Source organism: Trichosurus vulpecula, chromosome 5, assembly GCF_011100635.1.
Source record: "Trichosurus vulpecula isolate mTriVul1 chromosome 5, mTriVul1.pri, whole genome shotgun sequence".
Lineage (NCBI taxonomy): Eukaryota > Metazoa > Chordata > Mammalia > Diprotodontia > Phalangeridae > Trichosurus > Trichosurus vulpecula.
In genome coordinates, this window is record NC_050577.1 from 230,212,900 (window position 1) to 230,222,143 (window position 9,244).

The window sequence follows — 9,244 nt, forward strand, 5'->3', positions numbered from 1 at the left end:
TAATATCATGTGCTTTCTCCTTGCTGTCAATTTCTAAATTTCTTACTGATCTACAAGTGTTCTCTCTATTTTCCCACTTCTAATTCCCTCATCTATTGCAACTCATTTTTCACAAAGAAACCGTTCTCTTAAAGGTCACCAATGACCACCTAATCATCATCACCATTTTTTTCCTTATTCTTCCTTGCATTGGATGTGTCTACAGCATTTGGTGCTTTTTATTTCATTTTTTCCTACTTTTTCTTTATCACCTGTTTCTTGACTTTATGTGTCTCCTTTGCTAGACTCTCTCTCATTTCTTTCTCCTTAACATAGACATTTTCCAAAGCTCTGCTGTTGTGTTTGGTCTAACCATTCTGGAAAGCAATTTTTATCCATACACAAAAAGGAACTAAACTTGCACCCATCAGCGTGCTAGGCTTATACCCCCAAAAGGAAGAAAGACAGAAGGAAAGGATCCAAATGCACAAAAATATTTATAGCAGGATTTTTGTTGTAATATACAACTACAAATAAAGTAGATATCCATTAATTAGACAATGGATGAACAAGTTATGAATTCATGAGTATAACAGAAAATCGTTTTGCAGTAAGAAATAATGAGATAGGTGGATTCAGGGAAACAGGCAGACTTGTATATTATTAACTGATACAAAGTGAAGTGAACAAATAGAACAATTTATACCATGAGTACATTGTAAAAGGTAATAATTGTGAAAGGTTAAAGAACTCTGATCAGGATAAAAAAGACAAGCAAAAAGGTCCCTACCACAAAGAAGCACATATTCTAGTGGGAGAGAAGAACACCTTGTTCAAATTTCAACTCTAACATGAGCTATGTCACCCTGGGCATTGACTAGTCATTACTCCACAAAGCTGATGATATATCACACTTCTCTCTCTTGGTAGAAAGGTGACGGACTAGAGGTGCTAAATGGCATACACATCTTCAAACACAATGTGTGATGTTGTTTTGCATAATTATAAAATTTTGCTACACAGGCAGGTGTTCATTAGGAGGTACAGATATTGGAAAGGGAATGATGTTGTAATGTCATTGATACTAAACAAAAAAAGCAAGAAAAGAGTTCAAATGAATCATTAAAAATAAAACAGGAGAGAGAAGAAAGCTTAGAGGGGGACACAGACAAGAGGACTGTTAGATTTTAAATATACAAAATAAACCAAAATAAGCTACACATAGAGTCAGTATTATATAGTGGCAACATGAGGCAGATTGTTGTATTGGCTAGAGTTGGCCACAGACCTAGAGAAACCTCCACTCAAGTCCTTCTTCTGATACATACTGACCCAGAACAAATGAGTTAAATTCTCACCACTCTAGGAAACTCTCTGAGTGCAGAGAAGGTCTTCAAAGCAATAAATCTTAACTGTAGACCTTTGTAGTGAGAATCTATGGCTTTACATGTAGTCCTCTTTTTTTCCTGTTCTTTGTGTAGGGAAATGCTCATTTTTATCAATGTTTTTCAAGTTCAAAATAATTAAAAGGGCTTAAAGAAAAAGAATAAATACATTTTTCTATTTTTGAGGGGAGGGGTATTGGTGTGGGTGTAGTCATGACCATCAAGTCACATGGCATGAAATATAGTGGTCTAGCTGCCACATTGCATACAAAATTATAAACATCTGCCCATGCATAGGAAAGTCCTGTTTGTACAGGCGGTATAATCAAATAAAAATTATGTTTCTCTACTACCAGGATTAACCCTGGCAAAATTTTGAAATAACCATGAGAAATTATCTATTTCAATCCCTTTATTTTATGGATGGGAAATGAACACCAAAACAGGTGTTGTGTCTAGGGTCACACAAGTAATTAGTGGATCCCAGATATAGGGGTTCCTAGCTTCTCTGAATTCATGTGCATCTTCCTTTCCTATCTAGATTTAAGTCTGGCTATACTCATAGACAACCATCTACCCATGCACACAACACACACACCCACATACACACCAGAACACTCATACACCAGTATCATGAGATGTGTACTAATGGTTTATTTATTCATGAAGTTCGCATTAAGTGTCTAATCTGCACAATGCTGCTCTAAAGGCTAAGCACAATAGTAAACATTAGTCATAGATTATTCATAATTGAACTATCATGGTTATAGCATTGGTTTGGTGCTCAGTGCCTCTTTAATGAACCCAAATTCCCTTATCTTGTAAGTTTAACATGGCATCCTCTAGATGGTACTACACTGGGAAGGCTCAGAGTTTTGTTTTGTTTTTTTTTAACCAAAAATGCTACAGTTCAGGTAACGTCCTGCTTCATCAAGGTTTTAGAGTTATATTCTAGCTGATAATGACTGGATATATAGGATTAAATCTCTTAGTAAAAGAAAGTCAGAGTTCTTTTAATTGGGTTTCTTGTGTTACCGAGGTAATATAAATGCTCATAATGTTAAAGGTATCAAATAGAAGTGACTATTAAAAAACTAATGATCTCATTTGTTCTTTACTAAAGAAAGATCTTCATCTTATCTAAACAATTGCCTGTAGACTGTACTATCCAAGGTGTTTTTATAACTTGATATCAATACTACTTTGATTTAATCCACACTAAGGCTTGTTATTATTTTTGATTGCTCTTGTTATCACCATCATCCTTGTATTGTTATTACGTAAAGGTGTATGTGTGTGTGTGTGTGTGTGTGTGTGAATATATTTATCTGAATTAGTGTCTTCACTCAGTGCCAGAACATAAGGGAAATAACACAAGACATATGGGTTAATAATAGAAAGTAAGAACAGGCTGTTGTTGATGAGGGGAAATTGAAGAAAATTTTCCCGTGGCGATTTTGTGTGGAACTGGCGATAATTCCCTTTCATAGGGATGTTCCCAATGAGTTCCTGGTACTTATAGGATCATAAACTCCTATATTTGAAGCTGAAAGGGAAATCAGAGGCTCTTTCATTCAGTTGCCTCAGTTTATAGAATATGAAAGTGAGGCCCAGAGAAGTCAAATGACTTACCAAGATAACATCAGAACTTCAAAAGGTGTGTGTGTGTGTGTGTGTGTGTGTGTGTGTGTGTTTTCATTATGGATATTCTTTCCATCAGGTCAGATTGAAACTCCTACTGTGCTTTATAGATCTTTGGGGTTTGCTGTTGGTTGCTTTTTTAATGTCAAGGTATGAGGCATAGTGGCTGGCCTTGAGACAGAGAGACCTGCCAGGGGTGGGGAACCTAAGGCCTCGAGGCCATATGTGGCCCTCTGGGTCCTCGAGTGCATCCCTTTAACTGAATCCAAACGTCAAAAAGGCTGCCCTTGAGGACCTAGAAGGCTACATGTGGCCTCAAGGCCTCAGGTTCCCCACACCTGCAAGCACTGCCTCTGACTCATACTTGCTCTCTGATCTTGGGCAAATTCTGTAATTGCACAGTATCCTGGGTAAATCTCTAAGAATATAAATTGCAGAGAAGTTGCCAACTTGCATTGGTAAATGTAGGTTTTTCATGTGGAAATCTCCATGTTACAAAAGAATAGACCAATCCAAATCCTGTATGTATGTGTATATGCATAAGCATATATATATATATGCACATACATGTATGTAACTATATGTATGTGTACATGTATAACATTTTACCCAGTTTTTCTCATGATAAAGTAACTCTGTGAGACAGAGCAGATATTATCATTACTTGTTAAAGCACAATGAGACTAAGAGAAGTTGTGACCTACTCAGTTACACAGGAAGGTTGTATGCATATTTTTTCCCTCCCCCATTTTATAAAGAAATGGAAGTTCAGAGAGTTTATATTATTATAAGACTGAAAAATGGGAGAGCCCAGGGCAGCTAGGTGGCACAGTGAGTAGAACACCGGCCCCGGAATCAGGAGGACCTGAGTTCAAATATGACCTCAGACACTTGACAAAGTTACTAGCTGTGTGACCTTGGGCAAGTCACTTAAGTCCAATTGCCCTGCCTTCCCCCCTCCAAAAAAAAATGAAAGAGATGTTGAAGGTTGACATTAAAGGAAGAAAGGAAGGAAGGTAAGGAGAGAAGGAGGAAGGAAATAAATTGGGATTTATTAAATATCTATTATGTGCCAGGCACAATGTAACAGCCCTAGGAGGCAGGTTCTATCATTATCCCCATTTTACAACTGAGGAAAGTGAGGTAGACAGAAATCAGATGAATTTCTCAGGATCACACTATTAATAATTGATTAATCTGGTCTGAGACCACATTTGAACTCAGGTCTTTCTTAATGCCAGGTCCAGTGTTCTATCCAGCGTACCATCTAGCTGCCTTGGGCAAGCCACTTAATCCATCAGTGACCCTTGACAATTCTGTGACTATAACACAACATTCTGTGACAATAATGTAATGTTCTGTGCTCATAATGTAAAAGGTTTATGATAGACTTAAATGACTATTTTAAAAGTTTATATTTTCATTTGTTATTTTTGAAAACATATTGTATTTCATTAAATATTTCCCAATTATATATTAAAAATTAACATTAATTTTTTTAATTTGAGTTTCAAATTCTCTCCCACCCCATCCCAACCCCTTGAGAAGGCAAGCAATTTTATATAGATTATATATGTGAAGTCATTCAAAGTGTATTTCCATATTAGCCATGTTGCAAAAGAAAACACAGACACACGAAACATAAAGTTTAAAAAATGCATGCTTCATTCTGCACTCAGGGTTCATCAGATCTCTGTCTAGAGATGCATAGCATTTTTCATCAAAGGTACTTTGGAATTGTCTTGGATCATTATCTTGGTAAGATTAGCTAAGTAATTTGTTTTTTATGAAAGAACCCTAGCCATTTTATCTAAAGAATTGCCTTTAGAGCATACCAAATTGCTTTAAGAATGTACCATGAAGGAGTATTTCCTATCTATGGTGAAAGAGGAAGTTTTCTTATTAGGAGTTCCCTAGGCCAGTGAAATGAAATCAATTAGACTAGACTAAAAAAGAAAGATAAAACAAACAAACAAATGTCAAGAAGAAGCAACTAAGGCCAACCAGCAAATATCAGAGCCAGGAATTGAATGGAGATTTCCTGACTCCAGGTTGAATGCTCCTTTTGCTCCTTCCCCCTCACCCTACTGCCTAAGGAAGTAGCAGTACTAGAAATTGAACCCAGGTCTTCTGATTTTAAGACCACTGCTATTCCCAGAAACTTCCAGGAAACTTTTGAGTATTTTGATCCCTGTGGGCTTTTCAGGGGTACTTAGAAGGAGTAGGAAACCAGGAACTTGATAGGACATTTAACAGAGACAGAGTGACACAAATCAAAGTGTAACAATGGGTAGGGTGGTTGCCTTGAGATCTTCAACTTTGACTACTAGGGCTGATATCTCCAGAGGAGGTAAGGAAGCCAATTTCTTATTAGAGAAATAATTATCTTTTTTTTCAGATACTGATACGATCTAGGGCTTCTGAAAAGATGATGGTCTACGTGCAGAAGCAACTAAATAGAAAAGTAGGACTAATGGGCAGTACCATTTAGAGCCCATTCCTATATTGCTATTACAGCAGGGTACTGAACAGCATAAGCAATCATCCCCACTCACGAGCAGTGAGCCAATTTGGGGCATCCTGGGAGACAAAAGACTAAAGGCCGTGCACTGATTCTGGAAATGTGTTGATCTCATTACATTTCATGCATCATTAGTGAAAAATTGACAACACATGGGGAATCATTTTTATTATCAAAAGACCAGAATAATGGGGGTCTAAGATGATTCAGGGGACCATTAATGTACAGCCTCAACCTGAGTCAGGTCTGAACTCATGTTTACAGGGGAGAATGGCTTATTACAGCACAACGGCAGTTTTGAAAATAAAGTTCCATAGTGTTCTCAGTTTAGCAACTAGTAGACAGTAATCCACATTTATGACTAGCTGTTAAAGTGGGTTGTGTTATCAGGCAAGTCCCTCAAGGGGAAAAACTCCAAAAAGGGAAAGCAATTTTCAGAGAAAAATATGTAAAGAACGCAGATGGGATTTTTTACCTCAGCTAGCATGGATCTCAGTCGGGTATTAGCAATAGTCAACTTTGAATGTGTATCATATTGCTTTCCCCTAAGTTGCTCTGAGTACTGTAAGGGAAGCAGATGGCAACTGAATTTGTAGATGGGGAGGCTGAGGCCCAGGGAGATTGTATCTCAATCTGACCCAATTTTCTACGTCATCGGTGGATGTAGTCATGTTTGATTCCCAGGTTGGCACGCTTTCCAGTATCAACAGTGGGAAGTATGTTGTTGGGGTCTTCATTGTTCTGTTATTATGGTTGTTAATAATAAGATACAGAATTTGAAAGTTTGCTTACCCTCTATTAACTCATTTAATAATCTAATTTAATCTAAATTAATATTTTATAATTAATCATATTATTTAATTATATGTATTTATATATATTTGTATTTATATATTTGTTTATATAAATATTTATATTTAATAATAATTAAATAAATTAAATAATCTAAATTAAATATTTGAGGTACTATCATTATTAATATCATATTGTTATTGTTGAGTCATTTCAGTCATATCCGACTCTTCATGATCCCTTTTTAAAGGGTTTTCTTGGCAAAGATACTGGAGTGGTTTGCCATTTCCTTCTCTAGCTCATTTTACAGATGAGGAACTGAAACAAACAAGGTAAGTGACTTGCCCAAGGTCACACAGCTAGTAAGTGTTTGAGGCTGAATTTGAACTTGTGAAGATGAGTCTGATTCCAAGTCCGGTGCTCTATCTACTATGCCACCTACCTGGCCTATATATTTTTAAATGTAGATAAAGAAAGTAACTCATACAGGGGAAAGTGACTTACCCAAGGTGACACAACTGGTAAACTCAAGAGAAAGGATTTGAATTCAGTTCTTCCTGTCTGAAAGTTTAGCACCCTTCTCAGTTTGCCATAATGAAGAATAGCATCTTTACTGGGTATAAAAAATAACTTAAAATGATTCATAGAGCAATGATTAGGAAGTGTTTCATATATGCTACTTGTCAGGAGGAGTTAGCTAAAAGAAGGCTGGAAAGGTCATGAAAGATTGAGCATGTCAAAAAGAGAATTTCATTTTTGTTCCTAGGGGTGTGATAAAGAGCTACTGTAGCTTAGCAAGTAGGGGAGTGATATGATCATCCCTGAGCTTTAGGAAAATTGCTTTGACAACTGAGTGGAGGACAAACTGGAGTGGGAGGAGACTTTTGATAGGGAGACCAATCAGCAGTCTGTTATAATAGTTCAGATGTGAGGTCAAGAGGTGCCTGTACCAGGTTGGTGAGTGGTGTTAAAGGAGGGAAGGTTAATCGTTATATTTGGCCTCATAGAGGAAAGCTAGAGGTAGTAGGTGGAAATTTACAGAGACATAGATTTTAGCTTAGAATAAGGAGAAATTTCCTCTATCTCCTTTGACTGCCATCCTCGTGCAGGTCCTCATGACCTCACATCTGAACTACTGTAATCTAAGTCCTTCATGACCTTTCTAGCTTTCTTAGACCTTACTCCTCCCCATATATTCTATGACCCAGGGACTGGCTTTCTTTCCATTCCCTACAAAAGACACTCCACTCCTGGCATTTTCAATGGCTGTGTCCCATCCCTGGAATTCTCTACCTCCTCATCTCTGCCTCCTGGATTTTCTGGCTTCTGTCAAGTCCCAGCTAAAATTTCACCTTCCTCAAGAAGCATTTCCTGATTCCTCTTAATGCTAATGCCTTCCCTCTGTTAATTATTTTCAATTAATGCTGTCCATATCTTGTGGTACTCAGTTTTCTGCATGTTTCCTTCCTTAGTAGACTATGAACTCTTGAGAGTGGAGCGTGCTTCATACAGTGTCTGGCACATAGTAGGTGCTTAACAAATGTTCATTGATTGATTATTCCAGTTTGTCTACATCCTAAAATGCCTTAAATGTCAAATTCCTAAAATGACACACCTAGAACTGAATACGCAACTTCACGTTGATTGAGAATGATACGACCTAGTTGGTGTGAATTAGTTAAAGTGTAGTTGTTTTTACAAATGATAAATTTGTATTAAAAAGACAAGGAGACTTCAAAATAAGTATGTAACTATCTTGCCACTCAGGCTGAAAATTCTGTGGTATGACAATAAGAATGCCATAAGAACAGCAACAGTAGTAATAGCAATATGATTTATTAAGTGCTTTGTTTTACAAAGTTCATTTAACATCTCATAATACTTTGGGTGATGTCTTTTGTCATCAGATGCCTTCAATGAAGGTGAAAAGGGCACCAAGGTCAGCTACCACAATGATGGTAAACTATTTAACCTGAAAAAGCTAAAAGCCAACACTAAAGTGGAGTGAGAGTTGGTATGTGACTTTTTGTTCACAGATGACTATGCACTCAATGCAGCCTCTGAGGCTGAGTATGAATTGATCCTCTGCCCCTTGTGATAATTCTGACCTGACAATCAACACCAAGAAAACAGAGGCTCTTCACCAGACAACACTGTCCCATCCACACATGGAACCACTGGAGAAATTTTGAATGCTGTGGATAAGTTCACTTGCCTTGTCAGTATACTTTCCACTGATGTCCACATAGATGATGAGGTTGATGCATGCATTGCCAGAACTAATTCAGTGTTTGGGAGCCTCTAAAAGAAAGTGTGGGAGAGAAGAGGCATTAGAATGCCTACCAAACTGAAGGTTTACAGAGTCATTGTACTGACCTCACTGCTATAAGCCTATGCAACCCTGAACAGTGCACTAGTGCCATGCCAGGAAACTGAATTGCTTCCATTCGAATTGTCTTAGGAAGATCCTGAAGATCACCTAGCATTAGATAAGGTACCGGACACTGAGGTCCTTTCTCAAGATGAACTGCTAGGCATTGAAACTCTACTGCAGAGGGTGCAACTCCGATGGGCTGGCCCTATAGCCTGAATGCCAAATCCACGCTTACCTAACAGACTATTTTACAAAGAACTTGCATAAGGCAAACACTCACACAGTGGTGAGAAGTGATGCAAGGACACTCTCAAAGTCTTTCTGAAGAACTTCAGTCTCAGTTGTGAGACATGGAAGACACTGGCACAGGATCATTCAAGATGGCACGCCTACATCAAAGAAGGTGCTGTACTCCCTGTGCAAAGCAGAATCACAGAAGTGCAGAAGAAGAGCCTTCTCCATTTCAAATGTTCTAATGGGACTACTTGTGCCCAACCTGTGGTAGAGCCTTCCAAACTCATATCGGACTGATCAGCCACAGCCTAACACATT